The sequence below is a fragment of the Hyla sarda genome, chromosome 13, assembly GCF_029499605.1.
Source record: "Hyla sarda isolate aHylSar1 chromosome 13, aHylSar1.hap1, whole genome shotgun sequence".
Classification (NCBI taxonomy): Eukaryota; Metazoa; Chordata; class Amphibia; order Anura; family Hylidae; genus Hyla; species Hyla sarda.
Window position 1 is genome coordinate 7,843,703 of NC_079201.1, and position 22,188 is coordinate 7,865,890.

Here is a 22,188-nt window from a genome sequence, read left to right on the forward strand (position 1 = left end):
TCTTCTAAGGAGGCAAGCTGTTCCTCCTAGTTCAAAAAGGGTGGTGCCATGTTCTCTCTGGGCAAAGTGGTGATTGATTTAATTTCATACTGTCAAGGGAATCCAAAAATAATGGAGTAATTACATGTTGGCATGGACGCTCTGCACCATGCTCAGAACCTTTTAATAGCCAGTTCTAGTAACGTTCCTTTTGTACTTTCAACCACAGACATTGGGCCAAATTGGGCTTTGTTCACTTTGCCATCAGAAGTTCCATTTGGAGTTCCCATTGGTAGTCTTGGTGGCTGACTTGGGGCAACAGAAACCATAGTGGACTCCATTGAACCACTTTATAAGTCTATGGGCTCCATTGGGTGGCGGTAGCATCTATTGTACAATGGATCTGGGTGAACATTTAATTCAGATTGTAAAAACAGCCTTCAAGGGGTACTCCACTGGCCAGCGTTCGGAACATTTATTTCTGAACGCTGTGTGCGCACTGCAGGGGGTTAACCAAGCCCCCTCATGAAGTCACACCATGCCCCTCAATACAAGTCTAAGGGAGGCGGCGTGGTGACTTCCATGCCCCCTCCCATAGACATACATTGAGGGGGCGTAGTGTGACTTCACGAGGGGACAAGGCCGACCCCCGCAGCGTGCACACAGCGTTCGGAACTAAATGTTCCGAACGCTGGCCAGTGGAGTACCTCTTTACGGCTCCTTTACACAGACCAATTATCTACCGAATTAGTGTAGGAACATTCGTTCCCGAAAACTTGTGTAAAAGTGCTAGTAATCAGCAAATGAACAAGAAACCAAGTCATTATCGGCCACACACTGCCCCATGTGTGACCATCAGTGATGAAAGGACCCCATGAATGATCCAGTGATTGATTGTGTGGCCCTGCCACATGATAGGACTCATTAAACGAGCGCCGATCAATGTGATCGGCACCAATCGGGATTGGTTATTGGGACCTGCTTGGCTCATGTAAGGGGGGTCTTTAGTAATACTCTGGTGGCAGACAGATGGAAGATTCCCAACATCGTCCTTGATCAATATGTAGTGTTTTCCAATTGTAGGTGCTGCACATGATCTCCCACTACACGGACCCATCTTCTGTTCGATCATTATTTTGGGTTGTAACATTGCTCCCTGTATGACTATCTTATGAGCTGTATCAGTTCTTGAATAAAAATAAAAGCCAATTGGTAGAATTGTATCACTAGAAGAATTACTGTGGAACATGAGTTTAATGTTGTCCAATCAATTCTGGCTTAATAGGGGGCATAATAGAAGGCACTCCTCTGTTTAGGATCTTCTTCTTGGCAAAAGTGTCAAGCAGTGACAAAGAGCGTCTCTTACTCTGGAGGACCCGTCCTGTCCGCTCTTACATTGATTTGAACAGGGGATGTGTAATACTTCATTTCTCCTGTGGTGGCACTGCAGGAAAATTAAACACTTACTGCCACAGATTACATAAGATTGTTGGAGAGCACCTAACGATCTTCTCATTGTTATGGGATCCTTCTTATAGATATTGTCCAAAATAAATAATAAGTCAGGTTCAGATTTATCAGGATGCAGGAAGGAAGGAGATATATAGAGATTACCATAAAGCCCACTGTTGTAGGTGGAGTTCTTCTTTACGTGAAACCACTATAGATTGCATCATTGCCCAAGGTTTCAATGTAAGACAATATTCAATACTAGTCAAAAATGAATTTAACGCTCCTAAATAAGTATGTTGGCATTCAAGATTAGCAAAATATGGCTCCTTTCTCCAGAAACAGCGCCACCTCTGTCCATGGGCTGTGCCTTGTATTGCATCTCAGCTCCAGGGACGTGCACAGACATCCTGGGGGGCAGGGTCTGAACTAAAAAAAATATTATTTTAGGAGGAATGTCAAAAAGGCAGGGGCTCAAGCCCCCTTTTCTATTCAACCTGTGCATGTCCCTGCTCAGCTCCATTGAAAGGAGAGGAACTGAGCTGCAATACTGCATACAAACTGTGGACAAGGGTGGCGCTCTTTATGGAAGTAAGTAGCTATGTTTTTTTTAATCCTGAACCTTGCCTCTAATTTATATATTTGTCTCCATATGATTATGTACTAAGTCTTCAATTATAACCAAAAAAAAAATAAAATAAAAAATAAAAATATATATGTATATATATATATATATATATATATATATATATATATATATATATATTGCAAAGTACAGCAATATGTCAAGCTGCTATGGACCAAATGAATATGAAAAAGGCAATTGAAATATTGATTTAAAAAAATTGCATTACTGTGACAGAAAAATAAAGGGATTTTTAAATATAACAATTTGTTGTTGTTATTTTTTTAATTATTATTATTAATAATAAAAATAATAGCAATATTATTATTATTATCTGTTTACTACCATAGTTATACCTGCCAGGACTTCTTGTCTGACTAACCATAAATTTTGCCCACTATACAGTGACACAAAATTCACAGTACTTAATTATCCCCCATTTATATTTTTGGAAATTCCTATTAAATTATAGGTTATAAGGTCGACTCTTCATTCGCTGACGGTTCAGAACATAAAGTAGGCCAATGCTATGGTGGAACCCCAGATGATTCATCGTGGTAGGAGACAAATTCTCATTAGATGTGGCGGCCATATACTTCAGGCAGCGTGGGAACCTTCATTCACCTAGCAACTATCTCTCCTGGTCACCCCATGCACATGCACACCATGTACAGCTGAGTGTGCAGATAGCTGACCAATCGGACAACTTTAGTCTATTGCATATGGCCACCTTAAAGTGGTACTGTATATGGCCGAAAGAATTAACTGTGTGGTCCTAGCGCCATCAGTCCTCGGAATATATCGGAGATTCTGTAATGTGAACCCAGTCTAATGCTTTAAAGGGGTATTCCAGGAAAAAAACTTTTTTTTTATATATCAACAGGCTCCAGAAAGTTAAACAGATTTGTAAATGACTTCTATTAAAAAATCTTAATCCTTTCAGTACTTATGAGCTTCTGAAGTTAAGGTTGTTCTTTTCTGTCTAAGTGCTCTCTGATGACACGTGTCTCGGGAACCGCCCAGTTTAGAAGCAAATCCCCATAGAAAACCTCTTCTAAACTGGGCGGTTCCCGAGACACTTGTCATTAGAGAGCACTTAGACAGAAAAGAACAACCTTAACTTCAGAAGCTCATAAGTACTGAAAGGATTAAGATTTTTTAATAGAAGTAACTTACAAATCTGTTTAACTTTCTGGAGCCAGTTGATATATATAAAAAAAGTTTTTTCCTGGATAACCCCTTAAAAGCCTACCTAACATATCACAAAAATAATGCTGCTATATATTACTCACTAGTTCATGCAGATGCTTTACATGTCTTTTTATGTGTCTAGCTTCTGTATTCGGCTCACAAATTCCTCTGTTCTGCTGCTCACTCATTCTGGCATCCACTGCTCAGGAAGGGGAGTGTCCAAGGCAAGCACTGAGCCCACCCTCACTCACCATACATTTACTTCCTCCCTGAGTCTGCTGTGCTGGGTCTCCTTATCTAATCACTGCTTGCTGCTCTGTAACCCTCTCCTAAACTTCTAATTTTCCCCTAACTAATTGCCCTCCCTAATTCTCTAATACAGTATATAGGCAAAAAATTGACAATTTCTTAAAGCAAACAAATAAAGGACAAAAATAAACCTTGTCTCAGTCAGATCCACCCCACACATAAAACAGCATGTACTGATATATTACAACATAAGTAAATAAACTTGTTCCACGACTTCTGCAAAATAACAAAATAGATGCATTCATATAGCTCAAATGGACTATTTGTAACTGTGGAGTTCTATTTCAAAGCAAAACAAACATCACCTGGTAGGACTATTAGGACCGCAAGGTTATCCACGAGTGCCGTGGTTCAATCAAAAATAAAAATAAAATAAATAAAGTAGTTGTCACGACGCCGGCTGGCAGGTAGTGGATCCTCTGTGCCAGAGAGGGATTGGCGTGGACCGTGCTAGTGGACCGGTTCTAAGCCACTACTGGTTTTCACCAGAGCCCGCCGCAAAGCGGGATGGTCTTGCTGCGGCGGTAGTGACCAGGTCGTATCCACTAGCAACGGCTCACCTCTCTGGCTGCTGAAGATAGGCGCGGTACAAGGGAGTAGGCAAAAGCAAGGTCGGACGTAGCAGAAGGTCGGGGCAGGCAGCAAGGATCGTAGTCAGGGGCAACGGCAGAAGGTCTGGAAACACAGGCAAGGAACACACAAGGAACGCTTTCACTGGCACTAAGGCAACAAGATCCGGCAAGGGAGTGCAGGGGAAGTGAGGTGATATAGGGAAGTGCACAGGTGAACACACTAATTGGGACCACTGCGCCAATCAGCGGCGCAGTGGCCCTTTAAATCGCAGAGACCCGGCGCGCGCGCGCCCTAGGGAGCGGGGCCGCGCGCGCCGGGACAGAACAGACGGAGAGCGAGTCAGGTAGGGGAGCCGGGGTGCGCATCGCGAGCGGGCGCTACCCGCATCGCGAATCGCATCCCGGCTGGCAGCGGAATCGCAGCGCCCCGGGTCAGAGGACGTGACCGGAGCGCTGCCGCGGGGAGAGTGAAGCGAGCGCTCCGGGGAGGAGCGGGGACCCGGAGCGCTCGGCGTAACAGTAGTTCAGGGTTTCCAGAAATTGGATACATTTGCTTTTATTTAATCCATTAAAAAGATGTGCACACAGTCTCAAACATAAGGAACATACAACAGCTTGATGGGTTTTGTGGTTGCCCACTTAATCACAAACCTTGGCTTATGATTAAGAGGGCAACCGCAAAACGTGTCAAGGCATTGTAAGGATTAAATAAAAAAATTTAGTTTTTATAGAATTTCTGCAATGCTGGACTACTTTTTTTTAGTTCCATTGGTGTATCTTTTTCAAGGTTAATTGTCCAAAAATTGTTGATATATATTTACATTCTGGGAGTTGTAGCTGGAGGCACACTGGTTGGGAAACACTGGGTCAAAGGATCTGTTTTACGCTTATTTTTCTATATGGCAAACCAAATGACATGCCCAAGTTACTACAGTCAGGGGCCTTTGCATCAGTTAAAGGGGTTGTCCAGCAGGATAAAATAAAAAATAAAAAGCAGAAAAAAAACAGCACTCCATGTTTCAGGATTGGGAAACCCTGATTCCTTCTCCCCCCCCCCCCCAGCTCCTCAGGTGTCCATATAACTAACCCCTAAAATCTGGTTAGCTGGTAGAGCTATAATGTGTGCAGGAATGTTAGTGTAGCATGTGGTATGGTGTATAGTGTATGGACACCTGTGAAGTACATTGCACCGTCATGTATATAATGTGTGCATGAATATTAGTGTAGCATGTGGTATGATGTACAGTGTAGGGACACCTGTGCTGTATGTTGTATTGTCATCATGTACCGTATTTATCGGGGTATACCACGAACCGGCCTATAACACGCACCCTCCTTTTACCAAGGATATTTGGGTAAAAAAAGTTTTTTACCGAAATATCCTTGGTAAAATGAGGGTGCGTGTGTGTGCATGTGTATACCCCGATACAATGTTTCTGACCCCGCAGAAGCCCCCAGGAAAGGCAGGGGGAGAGAGGCCGTCGCTGCCCGCTTCTCTTCCCCTGCCTTTCCTGGGGTCTAGAGCCCTGCTGCCGCCGCTTCTCTCTCCCTGGCTATCGGCGCCGCTGCCCCTTTTCTCCCCCTGGATATCGGCGCCGCTTCTCTCCCCCTGGCTATTGGCGCCGCTGCCCCGTTGCCTCCCCCATCCCCGGTTGTATAATTACCTGTTGCCGGGGTCGGGTCCGCTCTGCTTCTGGCCTCCGGTGTGGCGTCCCCTGCGTCATTGCTATGCGCTGCGAGACGCAATGACAAGTGACGTCTTCAACGTGACGTCACTCGTCATTGCGCAGCGCATAGCAACGACGCAGGGGACGCATGTTAAAATGGGCACCCTGCATATGCCACCTTTGATTTGACCATATAGCATGTTTTACCCAAGTCCTGGGAAACAATGTGTGGGAACCCAAAATGTCCACTCAAGGGCTGGTCCTGCAGGACTCCTCCACTTGTATATCTCAAATCTTCAAAGGAATAAATCTTTGGGAGAAGCTTGCTGACATATGGAACTCTTTAAGGTGAGGTATATCCCCGAGCTCATCTAAGTAATCTGATGAACACGAACGTCATCATCGAGGCCTCTGAGCCAATCCTGTGCCAGACAAAAACTGGAGGAGCATGTAAGGTGTAGGCGCCATAAGCAAAATGAGAGAGTGAGAATAGACACCAACTCCAAAAACATATGCAAATAAGGATCAGTGTTATTATGTGACATGTCTAATGGCTATTATCTAATATGGTCACAATATGCTGTAACATCGGATCAAATATTCCAGATTATGAGGATGGTATCCCAATGAAAAGTCATGAATAATATTACAAAATAACACACCCCTGCAATTATAGTATTAGAGAACTTGCCCATCTTCTACCTTAGCAGTGAGACAGTCCCTAGGAACTTCAGACCTGCAGCCATTAATACTGCATGGGGCATTTGGGAATGATCAATATATTGGGGCACAGGGGACATTATTACAATAAGAGGACACTGGGGGCATGATTACTATATGGAGGCACAGGGGACATTATTACTATATGGGGGCACAGGGAAACAGTACTACTGTATGGGGCACAGGGGGCATTAAAACTATATTGGGCACAGGGGACTTTATTACAATAAGGGGACACTGGGGGCATGATAACTATATGGGGCACAGGGGACATTATTACAATAAGGGGACACTGGGGGCATTAATACTATATTGGGCACAGGGGACTTTATTACAATAAGGGGACACTGGGGGCATGATTACTATATGGAGGCACAGGGGACATTATTACTATATGGGGGCACAGGGAAACATTATTACGGTATGGGGCACAGGGGGCATTAATACTATATTGGGCACAGGGGACTTTATTACAATAAGGGGACACTGGGGGCATGACTACTATATGGGCCACAGGGGACATTATTCAAATAAGGGGACACTAGGGGCATTAATACTATATTGGGCACAGGGGACTTTATTACAATAAGGGGACACTGGGGGCATGATTACTATATGGGGCACAGGGGACATTATTACAATACGGGGACACTGGGGGCATTAATATTATATTGGGCACAGGGGACTTTATTAAAATAAGGGGAAACGGGGCATGATTACTATATGGGGCACAGGGGACATTATTACAATAAGGGGACACTGGAGGCATTAATACTATTTGGGGCACAGGGGACTTTATTACTACGGTACTTTTAGGAGTTGTGGCAAAATATGGAACGCTTCACGAATTTGCGTGTCATCCTTGCGCAGGGGCCATGCTAATCTTCTCTGTATCGTTCCAATTTTAGTATATGTGCTGCCGAAGCGAGCACAACCCAATGGCCTCCCCCTGTGGTATATATAGTCCTGTGTGAGGGGGAATTATACATTATGGCGAGACAATTATATAAGAATATTAAAAGTATAAACAGAATCAGAAGACTCATTCTCTACAATGTTCTCCTGTTTTTCTTCTGAAATCCCCAACAATAAAATATAGTAAAAGGACACAAATACATTGATTGCTGCTGCAACAGAATATGCAAATCCAGTCCTAGAGGATGCTGGGAATAAAGGCCTGTGGTGAAGAAAAAAGGCGGGAAAGAAGAAGCAGACTTTCTTTTAAACCTGGATGTCCCCCCTCCCCCTTCCCTAAATATCTATTGTGATTGTTTCTATGGTGTTTTCTCTGCTCAGCTGCATTATATACTAATAGATCACCCAGAAGGGGGATCCACTGAAACCCTTAATTTCCCATATATCCCTAAATAAACTTTATTAGTACCACAAACTCAAAAGGGTTAAAAATTAAGTGCTCACTTCTCCAATTTGTATAAGAAATAGATTCACTAAGGATCTACAGATCTCATAGTCATGAAGAGTAACGCCTCGCCGTATGTATCTGCAGCATACAATGGACGGGCTCATAGGAGAATGCACCGTATTAAAAACACTAGCTCTCAGCCCCCCTCAACATGTTTCGCTACAGAAGTAGCTTTGTCAAGGGGACACAGGGCAATGAGTCCACACTTCGGAATCTTGTTCATTCCTTTGGTGGAATCTGCGCAGAACACATTTCTGTCTATGGGGACGACAATGTTCGCGCGGCCCTCGGATTTAAATATTTAAAATCTGCAACGTGAACCCTGCCAAACATTATTTTCGGACATAGCGACCCTGTTGAGGTTTATTGCCGCAACTACCACAAAACCCGACAGGATTCAGAAGGTATTATATATCAGGGTGATACCGCAGATTTGTCACGGCAACAGACAAATAACCACTATGTCTGATCATACCCTACAGGGGGCGGTAGTGAGTGTTCAGCCAGGACCTAGTTCCCCATTCTGAGGCGGGTGCTGCCTCCGAGATAGGGACGTGATGTCATAGTCACGCCCCCTAATGCTGAGATGACACGCCCCCTCCATTCATGTCTATGGGAGGGGGCGTGACGGCCATCACGCCCCCTCCCATAGACATGAATGGAGGGGGCATGAGGTGACGTCAATAGGGGGTGTGGCTGTGACATCACCGAGACGGCATCGGGCGCAGAATGCCATGGGCTGCACCGAGATCACGGGGGTCCCCAGTGTCGGGACCCCTGCGATCATATATCTTATCCCCTATCCTTTGGATAGGGGATAAGATGTATGAACCCAGAATATCCCTTTAATTTATCCCTTGGAAATGAATTTCACCGGTTTTACAACTTTGACAAATTTGCGTGCAAACACAGCGCTCAAAGTGCTTTCCTTCTATTACTGTGGTCACATGATACACAAACAGGAGGCAAATTACTAATAATGTTACCTTCTTTGAAACTAAATAAAAAAGTTTTTTATTCAACGTTGAGTGGCGCAAAATATGGAACGCTTCACGAATTTGCGTGTCATCCTTGCGCAGGGGCCATGCTAATCTTCTCTGTATCGTTCCAATTTTAGTATATGTGCTGCCGAAGCAAGCACAACCCAATGGCCTCCCCCTGTGGTATATATAGTCCTGTGTGAGGGGGAATTATACATTGTGGCGGGACAACTTTATAGGAATATTAGGAATATACACAGAATCAGAACACTCATCCTCTACAATGTTCTCCTGTTTTGCTTTTGAAATCCCCAACAATAAAATATAGTAAAAGGACACAAATACATTGAATGCTGCTGCAACAGAATATGCAAATCCAGTCCTAGAGGATGCTGGGAATAAAGGTCTGTGGTGAAAAAAGGCGGGAAAGAAGCAGCAGACTTTGTGCTAATCCTGGATGTCCCCCCCCCCCTTCCCTAAATATCTATTGTGACTGTTTCTATGGTGTTTTCTCTGCTCAGCTGCACCTAGAATGTGACAGGCAGAGTTGTCATGATCCTCCCAGTAAGGAGGAGAAAATCTACATAAGAAATATGGCAGGCGCCGTACAGGTCACATGCTGAGGAATACATTATTTATTTTAGTAGAGAGACCACTAAAACAAATGCAGACCCCATTTTTGTTTTTTAGAGCCAAGGAATGTGCTCTCCAATTTTTTTTTTTTTTTTTTTATCTAAAGCCGAGGAACGTGCTTTCGATTCACCCAAAGTGCAAGAAAAAGTGCAAACGTGTTACACTAAAAAAACGTGCACAAAGGATGCGGTCTATCGCAAGCCCTTCTCCAATAGGAGAGAGGCCCCCCAACAAACCTTACCCTTCGCCTCCGGACCAAAAGGTACCTGCGAGGTTCCAGGTTCGATGTCCCTTTTCGCCGAAGCTACTAGGGGACCACAAATGCTCCCGGCATCCCCCTTGGCGTTAGCCAAGGTATCTGCCCGCAGAGCCGATTACGGTAGGTACCCTGCCAAAGCAGGAGTACCCGGGGTGTTTGCAGGGAGGTGCGGAACCTAATGGCCACAAACACCTCCCCTAGACCGCCAGGAGGGACACCCAGAAGGGCTACCGCATCCTGACAAATCCTGTGAACACACAACACGCAAAAAGTGACACAGTGAGACAAAAAAGAAATAAATAAGTGAATGTGTGCAGATATACTGCCCGGACATCTGGCCGGATCTATAAAGATTTCTCTGATCCTAGCCAGAAGGCCGGGAATCAAGAAGTGAGTGCCACAAGGTGAAGAGATTATGGTGCCGGTGCTTCAACTCAGTGAGTCCATCCTCCCAGTGAGTTTCGGCACCTCGGGGTCACCACTCCCCGAGGCACAAAAGTACCTCGGCTCTAGACCCTCTCAGCCTCATGGCGAGACCCGGAGGGAACAGGTCACATCGGGGCAGCCGTCGAGCTGATTCCTCAGAACCAGCCCCGGAAAGCCCTAGTACACCTGCATCCTCCATGCAGCACCCATCCCCACCAGCCCCATACCGGCGTTACTGTACACCGGCATGAAAGACTGATAAGAACAGATACTACACTTGATCTTAGCCAAAAGGCCGAGAAGCGATAAGACCATAAAGTGACATATTCACATATCCAAAAGGCCCAATCACCCAAAATGCAAGAAAAAGTGCAAACGTGTTACACTAAAAAGAAAGTGTACAAAGGATGCGGTCTATCACAAGCCCTTCTCTGATAGGAGAGAGGCCCCCAACAAACCTTCACCTCTGGACCAAACAGTACCTGCGAGGTTCCAGGTTCAATGTCCCTTTTCTATGAAGCTACTAAGGGAACACAAATGCTCCCAGCATCCCCCTTGGCATTAGCCAAGGTATCTGCCTGCAGAGACGATAACGGTTGGTACCCTGCCCATGCAGGAGTACCCGGGGTTTTTGCAGGGAGGTAAGGAACCTGATAGCCACACACCTCCCCTAGACCGCTAGGAGGGACACCCAGAAGGTCTACGGCATCCTAACAATCCTGTGGACACACAACACGTAAAAAGTGACACAGTGACAAAAAGAAAGAAATAAGTCAATGTGCGCAGGTATACTGCCCGGATCGATAAACATTTCTCTGATCCTAGACAGAAGGCCGTGAATAAAGAGGTGAGTGCCACAAGGTGAAGAGATCAAGGTGCCCATGCTTCATGGAGCCAATACTCCCAGTGAGTTTCAGCACCTCGGGGTAACCACTCCCCGAGTCACTACAGTACCTCGGCTCTAGACCCTCTCATCCTCATGGCGAGACCCAGAGGAAACATGTCACATTGGGGCACCGTCGAGCTGATTCCTCAGAACCAGCCCCAGAATGCCCTGGTACACCTGCCCCCTACCATGCAGCACCTATCCTCACCAGCTCCACACCGGCGTAGCCTGCCATCAGCATGAAACTGATAAGAACAGATACTACACTAGATCTTAGCCAAAAGGCCGAGAAGCGATAGACCCCATGCCTAACCCTCTTATTAACTAAAGCCACTTGACCCCCATAAATGATAAAAAGCCCAGACCACCTACACTAATACAGACCCCATAAACTAATAGAGACCCCAGGCCACACACCTAAACTTATACAGATCCCACATGAGACCAATAAACTAATACAGACCCCATATCAGACCCCCTAAATTAATACAGACCCCATAAACTAATACAGACCCCACACCAGACCCCCTAAATTCATACAAACCACACACTAGACCCATATACTAATGCAGACCCCACACTAAACCCATAAACTAATACATACCCCACATCAGACCCATAAACTAATACAGACCTCACGTCAGACCCCTTAAATTAATACAGACCCCACATCAGACCCATAAACTAATACAGACCCCAGACCAGACCCCTAAACTAATACAGACCCCAGACCAGACCCCTAAACTAATACAGACCCCAGACCCCTAAACTAATACAGACCCAACATCAGACCCATAAACTAATACAGACCCCAGACCAGACCACCTAAATTGATACAGACCCCACATTAGACCGATAAACAAATACAGACCCCAGGCCAGACCCCTAAGCTAATACAGACCTCACATCAGACCCCTAAACTAATACAGACCCCACATCAGACCCATAAACTAATACAGACCCCACATCAGACCCCTAAACTAATACAGACCCCACATCAGACCCCCTAAACTAATACAGACCCGCTGTTGTTTTTTTTTATTTTATTTTATTTTAAACAGTCATTCATAAAAAAAAACATACATGGAATCAGTGTCAGCGCCTCCATGTGAACAAGGTCTAAGGCTAGGATCAGACTATGGAATTTGCGTAAGTCTGCTTAGAAATTACGTTTGGAAATTCCGAAGCAGCAGAATCCGTTTGCGCTCAATAGGATTCCACTACACAGTCCACTACACAGTCCACTACACAGTCCACTACACAATACACTACACAGTCCACTACACAGTCCAATACACAATCCACTACACAGTCCACTACACAATCCACTACACAGTCCACTACACAATCCACTACACAATCCACTACACAGTCCACTACACAGTCCACTACACAGTCCACTACACAGTCCACTACACAGTCCACTACACAATCCCCTACACAGTCCACTACACAGTCCACTACACAATCCACTATACAGTCCACTACACAATCCACTACACAGTCCACTACACAATCCACTACACAGTCCACTACACAATTCACTACACAGTCCACTACACAATCCACTACACAGTCCACTACACAATCCACTACACAATCCACTACACAATCCACTACACAATCCACTACACAGTCCACTACACAGTACACAGTACACTACACTGTCCACTACACAGTCCACTACACAATCCACTACACAGTCCACACTTCGGAAACTTGTTCATTCCTTTGGTGGAATCTGCGCAGAACACATTTCTGTCTATGGGGATGACAATGTTCCCGCGCCCCTCTGATTTAAATATTGTGAATCTGCAATGTGAACCCTGCCAAACATTATTTTCGGACATAGCGACCCTGTTGAGGTTTATCGTCACAAATACCACAAAACCCTGACAGGATCCTGAAGGTATTATATATCAGGGCGATGCCGCAGATTTGTCACAGCAACAGACTAATAACCACTATGTCTGGTCATACCCTACAGGGGGCGGCAGTGAGTGTTCAGCCAGGACCTGGTTCACCATTCTGTGCTGGGTGCTGCCTCCGAGATGGGGATGTGATGTCACAGCCATGCCCCCTAGTGACGTGATGTCATGCCCCTCTATTCATGTCTATGGGAGGGGGCTTGACGCCCCCTCCCATAGACATGAATGGAGGGGGCGTGATGGCCGCCACGCACCCTCCCATAGACATGAATGGAGGCGGGTGATGGCCGCCATGCCCCCTCCCATAGACATGAATGGTGGGGGTGATGGCCATCACGCCCCCTGCCATAGACATGAATGAAGGGGGGTGATGGCCGCCATGCCCCCTCCCATAGACATGAATGGAGGGGGGTGATGGCCGTCACGCCCCCTCCCATAGACATGAATGGAGGGGGGTGATGGCCACCACGCCCCCTCCCATAAACATGAATGGAGGGGGATGATGACCGTCACGCCCCCTCCCATAGACATGAATGAAGGGGGGTGATGGCCGCCACGCCCCCTCCCATAGACATGAATGGAGGGGGTGATGGCCATCACGCCCCCTCCCATAGACATGAATGAAAGTGGCATGGCGTCACTAGGGGGCATGGCTGTGATGTCACGTCCCCGTCTCGGAGGCAGCACCTGACACAGAATGCCGGAGGCTGCTCCGAGATCACAAGGATCCCCACCGACGGGACCCCTGCGATCATAGGGGGAGATTTATCAAAACCTGTGCTGAGGAAAAGTTGCCCAGTTGCCCATAGCAACCAATCAGATCACTTCTTTCATTTTTAACAAGGCCTCTGCAAAATGAAAGAAGCGATCTGATTGGTTGCTATGGGCAACTAGACAACTTTTCCTCTCCGCAGGTTTTCATAAATCTTCCCAATATATCTTATCCTCTATCCTTTGCATAGGGGATAAGATGTATGAACCCAGAATATCCCTTTCATTTATCCCTTTACAACTTCGACAAATCCGCGTGCAAACACGGCGCTCTCAAGTTCTTTCCGTCTATGACTGTGGTCACATAATTCACAAACAGTAGGCAAATTACTAAGGGTGCATTCACACTACGGTTTTAGGTCCGGTCAGGAAACCGCATCCGGGTCAAAACTGAACCGACCGGAGTCACCGTTTGACTCCGGTCGGGTCAGAAAAGTAAATGGAGTCACGGGCTGATCTGGCCGGGGTACGGGAGCGCCCGGTTTGCCCCTCCCCCCCCCAGATCTGGAAATCGTATGGACAAAACGTGGTGTGAATGCACCCTAATAGTTTTATCATCTTTGAAAATAAATTAAAACTTTTTTTTACCTCAGAAAGAAGAAAAATTCAACGTTGAGTGGCGCAAAATATGGAACGCTTCACGAATTTGCGTGTCATCCTTGCGCAGGGGCCATGCTAATCTTCTCTGTATCGTTCCAATTTTAGTATATGTGCTGCCGAAGCGAGCACGAGCCAACAGCCTCCCCCTGCGGTATATATAGTCATGTGTGAGGGGGAATTATACATTATGGCGGGACAACTTTATAGGAATATTAGGAATATACACCGAATCAGAAGACTCATCCTCTACAATGTTCTCCTGTTTTTCTTCTGAAAACTCTAACAATAAAATATAGTAAAAGGACACAAATACATTGATTGCTGCTGCAATAGAATATGCAAATTCAGTCCTAGAGGATGCTGGGAATAAAGGCCTGTGGTGAAGAAAAAAGGCGGGAAAGAAGCAGCAGACTTTGTGCTAATCCTTGATGTCCCCCCTCTTCCCTAAATATCTATTGTGACTATTTCTATGGTGTTTTCTCTGCTCAGCTGCACCTAGAATGTGACAGGCAGAGTTGTCATGATCTTCCCAGTAAGAAATATGGCAGGCGCCGTACAGGTCACATGCTGAGGAATACATTATTTATTTTAGTAGAGAGACCACTAAAACAAATGAAGACCCCATACCTGACCCTCTTATTAACTACAGCCACCTGACCCCCATAAATTATAAAAAGCCTAGACCACCTACACTAATACAGACCCCATAAACTAATAGAGACCCCAGGCCACACCCCTAAACTAATACAGATCCCACATCAGACCAATAAACTAATACAGACCTCATGTCAGACCCCCTAAATTAATACAGACCCATAAACTAATACAGACCCCACACCAGACCCCCTAAATTAATACAGACCCCACATCAGACCCATAAACTAATACAGACCCCACATCAGACCCCTAAACTAATACAGACCCCACATCAGACCCCTAAACTAATACAGACCCCACATCAGACCCCTAAACTAATACAGACCCCACATCACACCCCTAAACTAATACAGACCCCACATCAGACCCCTAAACTAATACAGACCCCCAGGCCAGACCCCTAAACTAATACAGACCCCAGACCAGACCCCTAAACTAATACAGACCCCACATCAGACCCCTAAACTAATACAGACCCCACACCAGACCCCTAAACTAATACAGACCCCAGGCCAGACCCCTAAACTAATACAGACCACACACCAGACCCCTAAACTAATACAGACCCCACATCAGACCCATAAACTAATACAGACCCCACATGAGACCCCTAAACTAATACAGACCCCAGGCCAGACCCCTAAACTAATACAGACCACACACCAGACCCCTAAACTAATACAGACCCCACATCAGACCCATAAACTAATACAGACCCCACATGAGACCCCTAAACTAATACAGACCCCAGGCCAGACCCCTAAACTAATACAGACCACACAACAGACCCCTAAACTAAAACAGACCCCACATGAGACCCCTAAACTAATACAGACCCCACATCAGACCCCTAAACTAATACAGACCCCACATCAGACCCATAAACTAATACAGACCCCACATGAGACCCCTAAACTAATACAGACCCCACATCAGACCCCTAAACTAATACAGACCCCAGGCCAGACCCCTAAACTAATACAGACCCCACATCAGACCCCTAAACTAATACAGACCCCAAGCCAGACCTCCTAAACAAATACAGACCTCACGTAAGACCCCCTAAATTAATACAGACCCCATTAACTAATACAGACCTTGGGTAGGACCCCCTAAATAAATACAGACCCCATTAACTATTACACACCCCACACCAGGCCCCCTAAATTCATACAGACCCCACACCAGACCCCTAAATTCTTACAGACCCCACATCAGACCCCTAAACTAATACAGACCCCACATCAGACCCCTAAACTAATACAGACCCCACATCTGACCCCTAAACTAATACAGACCCCACATCAGACCCTTAAACTAATACAGACCCCACATCAGACCCCTAAACTAATTCAGACCCCAGGCCAGACATCCTAAACAAATACAGACCTCACGTAAGACCCCCTAAATTAATACAGACCCCATTAACTAATACAGACCCCACATCAGACCCATAAACTAATACAGACCTCACGTAGGACCCCCTAAATAAATACAGACCCCATTAACTAATACATACCCCAGACCCCCTAAATTCATAGAGACCCCACACCAGACCCCCTAAATTCATAGAGACCCCACACCAGACCCCCTAAATTCATACAGACCCCACACCAGACCCATAAACTAATACAGACCCCACATCAGACCCCTAAACTAATACAGACCCCACATCAGACCCATAAACTAATACAGACCCCACACCAGACCCCCTAAATTCATAGAGACCCCACATCAGACCCCTAAACTAATACAGACCCCACATCAGACCCATAAACTAATACAGACCCCACATCAGACCCCTAAAAAAATACAGACCCCACATCAGACCCCTAAACTAATACAGACCCCAGGCCAGACCCCCTAAACAAATACAGACCTCACGTAAGACCCCCTAAATTAATACAGATCCCTTAAATTAATACAGACCTGTATTGTTTTTTTTTTCTTTTTTCCTTTAAAAAAAAAAACTTTATTTACAGTCATTCATCAAAAAAAATATATGGAATCAGTGTCTCCGCCTCCATGTGAATAAGTGGTTTGGATCAGACTATGGAATTTCAGAGCGTAACTCTGCTTAGAAACTCTGCTTAGAAATTACACTTGGACATTCCGAAGCATCAGAATCCATTTGCTGTCAATAGGATTCCACTACACAATCCACTACACAGTCCATTACACAATCCACTACACAATTCACTACACAGTCCACTACACAGTCCATTACACAATCCACTACGCAGTCCACTACACAATCCACTACACAGTCCACTACACAGTCCACTACACAGTCCACTACACAATCCACTACACAGTCCACTACACAATCCACTACACAGTCCACTACACCATCCACTACACAATCCACTACACAGTCCACTACACAGTCCACTACACAGTCTACTACACAATCCACTACACAGTCCATTACACAATCCACTACACAATTCACTACACAGTCCACTACACAGTCCATTACACAATCCACTACGCAGTCCACTACACAATCCACTACACAGTCCACTACACAGTCCACTACACAATCCACTACACAGTCCACTACACAGTCCACTACACAATCCACTACACAGTCCACTACACAGTCCACTACACAATCCACTACACAGTCCATTACACAATCCACTACACAATTCACTACACAGTCCACTACACAGTCCATTACACAATCCACTACGCAGTCCACTACACAATCCACTACACAGTCCACTACACAGTCCACTACACAGTCCACTACACAATCCACTACACAGTCCACTACACAATCCACTACACAGTCCACTACACCATCCACTACACAATCCACTACACAGTCCACTACACAGTCCACTACACAGTCTACTACACAATCCACTACACAGTCCATTACACAATCCACTACACAATTCACTACACAGTCCACTACACAGTCCATTACACAATCCACTACGCAGTCCACTACACAATCCACTACACAGTCCACTACACAGTCCACTACACAATCCACTACACAGTCCACTACACAGTCCACTACACAATCCACTACACAGTCCACTACACAGTCCACTACACAATCCACTACACAGTCCATTACACAATCCACTACACAATTCACTACACAGTCCACTACACAGTCCATTACACAATCCACTACGCAGTCCACTACACAATCCACTACACAGTCCACTACACAGTCCACTACACAGTCCACTACACAATCCACTACACAGTCCACTACACAGTCCACTACACAGTCCACTACACAGTCCACTACACAATCCACTACACAATCCACTACACAATCCACTACACAGTCCATTACACAATCCACTACACAATTCACTACACAGTCCACTACACAGTCCATTACACAATCCACTACGCAGTCCACTACACAATCCACTATACAGTCCACTACACAGTCCACTACACAATCCACTACACAATCCACTACACAATCCACTACACAATCCACTACACAATCCACTACACAATCCACTACACAGTCCACTACACAATCCACTACACAGTCCACTACACAATCCACTACACAGTCCACTACACAATCCACTACACATTCCACTACACAATCCACTACACAGTCCACTACACAGTCCACTACACAGTCCACTACACAATCCACTACACAGTCCACTACACAATCCACTACACATTCCACTACACAATCCACTACACAGTCCACTACACAGTCCACTACACAGTCCACTACACAATCCACTACACAGTCCACTACACAGTCCACTACACAGTCCACTACACAATCCACTACACAGTCCACTACACAATCCACTACACAATCCACTACACAGTCCACTACACAGTCCACTACACAATCCACTACACAATCCACTACACAGTCCACTACATAGTCCACTACACAAGCCACTACACAGTCCAGTGCACAATCCACTACACAGTCCACTGCACAATCCACTACACAGTCCACTGCACAATCCACTACGCAGTCCACAATGCAGTCCACTACGCAGTCCACTACACAATCCACTACACAGTCCACTACACAGTCCACTACACAATCTACTACACAGTCCACTACACAGTCCACTACACAATCCACTACACAATCCACTACACAATCCACTACACAGTCCACTACACAATCCACTAGACAGTCCACTACACAGTTCACTACACAAGCCACTACACAGTCCAGTGCACAATCCACTACACAATCCACTACACAGTCCACTACACAGTCCACTACACAAGCCACTACACAGTCCACTGCACAATCCACTACGCAGTCCACAACGCAGTCCACTACACAATCCACTACACAGTCCACTACACAATCCACTACACACTCCACTACACAGTCCACTGCACAGTCCACTACACAATCCACTACACAATCCACTACACAGTCCACTACACAGTCCACTACACAGTCCAGTGCACAATCCACTACACAATCCACTACACAGTCCACTACACAGTCCACTACACAAGCCACTACACAGTCCACTGCACAATCCACTACGCAGTCCACAACGCAGTCCACTACACAATCCACTACACAGTCCACTACACAATCCACTACACACTCCACTACACAGTCCACTGCACAGTCCACTACACAATCCACTACACAATCCACTACACAGTCCACTACACAGTCCACTACACAGTCCACTACACAAGCCACTACACAGTCCACTGCACAATCCACTACGCAGTCCACTACGCAGTCCACTACGCAGTCCACTACACAATCCACTACACAGTCCACTACACAGTCCACTACACAATCCACTACACAGTCCACTACACAATCCACTACACAGTCCACTACACAGTCCACTACACAATCCACTACACAATCCACTACACAATCCACTACACAGTCCACTACACAGTCCACTACACAAGCCACTACACAGTCCAGTGCACAATACACTACACAATCCACTACACAATCCACTACACAGTCCACTACACAGTCCACTACACAAGCCACTACACAGTCCACTGCACAATCCACTACGCAGTCCACAACGCAGTCCACTACGCAGTCCACTACACAATCCACTACACAGTCCACTACACAATCCACTACACAGTCCACTACACAATCTACTACACAGTCCACTACACAATCCACTACACAGTCCACTACACAATCCACTGCACAATCCACTGCACAATCCACTACACAGTCCACTACACAATCCACTACACAGTCCACTACACAATCCACTACACAATCCACTACACAGTCCACTACACAATCCACTACACAGTCCACTACGCAGTCCACTACACAGTCCACTACACAGTCCACTACACAGTTCACTACACAGTCCACTGCACAGTCCACTACACAATCCACTACACCGTCCACTACACAGTCCACTACACAAGCCACTACACAGTCCACTGCACAATCCACTACACAGTCCACTACGCAGTCCACTACGCAGTCCACTACACAATCCACTACACAATCCACTACACAATCCACTACACAGTCCACTACACAATCCACTACACAATACACTACACAGTCCACTACACAGTCCACTACACAATCCACTACACAATCCACTACACAGTCCACTACACAATCCACTACACAGTCCACTACACAATCCACTACACAGTCCACACTTTGGAATCTTGTTCATTCCTTTGGTGGAATCTGCGCAGAACACATTTCTGTCTATGGGGACGACAATGTTCCCGCGCCCCTCGGATTTAAATCTGGTGAATCTGCAATTTGAACCCCGCCAAACATTATTTTCGGACATAGCGACCCTGTTGAGGTTTATCGTCACAAATACCACAAAACCCTGACAGGATCCTGAAGGTATTATATATCAGGGCGATACCGCAGATTTGTCACGGCAACAGACTAATAACCACTATGTCTGGTCATAACCTACAGGGGGCGGCAGTGAGTGTTCAGCCAGGCCCTGGTTCACTATTCCGTGCCGGGTGCTGCCTCCGAGACGGAGATGTGATGTCATCGCCACGCCCCCTAGTGATGTGACGCCACGCCCCTTCATTCATGTCTATGGGAGGGGGCGTGACGGCCGTCACGCCCCCTCCCATAGACATGAATGGAGGGGGCATGATGGCCGTCACACCCCCTCCCATAGACATGATGGCCGCCACGCCCCCTCCCATAGACATGAATGGAGGGGGCGTGATGTCACTAGGGGGCGTGGCTGTGACATCACGTCCCCGTTTCGGAGGCAGCACCTGGCACAGAATGCCGTGGGCTGCACTGAGATCACGGGGGTCCCCAGCGTCAGGACCCCTGCGATCATATATCTTATCCCTTACACTTTGGATAGGGGATAAGATGTATGAACCCGGAATATCCCTTTATTGTATCCCTTTGAGATAAATTTCACCGGTTTTACAACTTTGACAAATACGCGAGCAAACACAGCGCTCCCAAGTGCTTTCCATCTATGACTGTGGTCACATGATACACAAACAGGAAGCAAATTACTCATAACGTTACCATCTTTAATAAGAAATAAAAATGTTTTTTACCTCAGAAAGAAGAAAAATTCTACGTTGAATGGCGCAAAATATGGAACAGAGGCAAATAACTAATAACGTTACCGTCTTTAATAAGAAATAAAAAATGTTTTTTACCTCAGAAAGAAGAAAAATTCTATGTTGAATGGCGCAAAATATGGAACGGAGGCAAATTACTAATAACGTTACCGTCTTTAAAAAGAAATAAAAAATTTTTTTACCTCAGAAAGAAGAAAAATTCAACATTGAGTGGCGCAAAATATGGAGCGGAAGCAAATTACTAATAACGTTACCATCTTTAATAAGAAATAAAAAATGTTTTTTACCTCAGAAAGAAGAAAAATTCAACATTGAGTGGCGCAAAATATGGAGCGGAAGCAAATTACTAATAACGTTACCATCTTTAATAAGAAATAAAAAAAAATTTTACCTCAGAAAGAAGAAAAATTCAATGTTTAGTGGCGCAAAATATGGAATGGAGGTAAATTACTAATAATGTTACCATCTATAAAAAGAAATAAAAATGTTTTTTACCTCAGAAAGTAGAAAAATTTTACATTGAGTGGCGCTAAATATGGAACGGAA

The 22,188-nt window shown here is 45.6% G+C and overlaps 4 non-coding genes and 1 pseudogene across 4 annotated transcripts; all 5 read right to left on the minus strand.

The window, feature by feature from the left end:
- Window positions 1-7,337: 7,337 nt before the first annotated feature.
- LOC130297828 (U6 spliceosomal RNA) lies at window positions 7,338-7,444 on the minus strand. The gene has a single exon (XR_008849696.1). It is a non-coding gene; the product is annotated as a U6 spliceosomal RNA (small nuclear RNA).
- A 1,525-nt stretch (window positions 7,445-8,969) lies between these two features.
- LOC130297830 (U6 spliceosomal RNA) lies at window positions 8,970-9,076 on the minus strand. Its single transcript, XR_008849698.1, has one exon. It is a non-coding gene; the product is annotated as a U6 spliceosomal RNA (small nuclear RNA).
- Window positions 9,077-10,352: 1,276 nt separating this feature from the next.
- On the minus strand, window positions 10,353-10,540 carry LOC130297813 (U2 spliceosomal RNA). The gene has a single exon (XR_008849691.1). It is a non-coding gene; the product is annotated as a U2 spliceosomal RNA (small nuclear RNA).
- Window positions 10,541-11,325: 785 nt separating this feature from the next.
- On the minus strand, window positions 11,326-11,416 carry LOC130297865 (U2 spliceosomal RNA; annotated as a pseudogene).
- A 3,024-nt stretch (window positions 11,417-14,440) lies between these two features.
- LOC130297827 (U6 spliceosomal RNA) lies at window positions 14,441-14,547 on the minus strand. The gene has a single exon (XR_008849695.1). It is a non-coding gene; the product is annotated as a U6 spliceosomal RNA (small nuclear RNA).
- Between the last annotated feature and the right edge of the window lie 7,641 nt (window positions 14,548-22,188).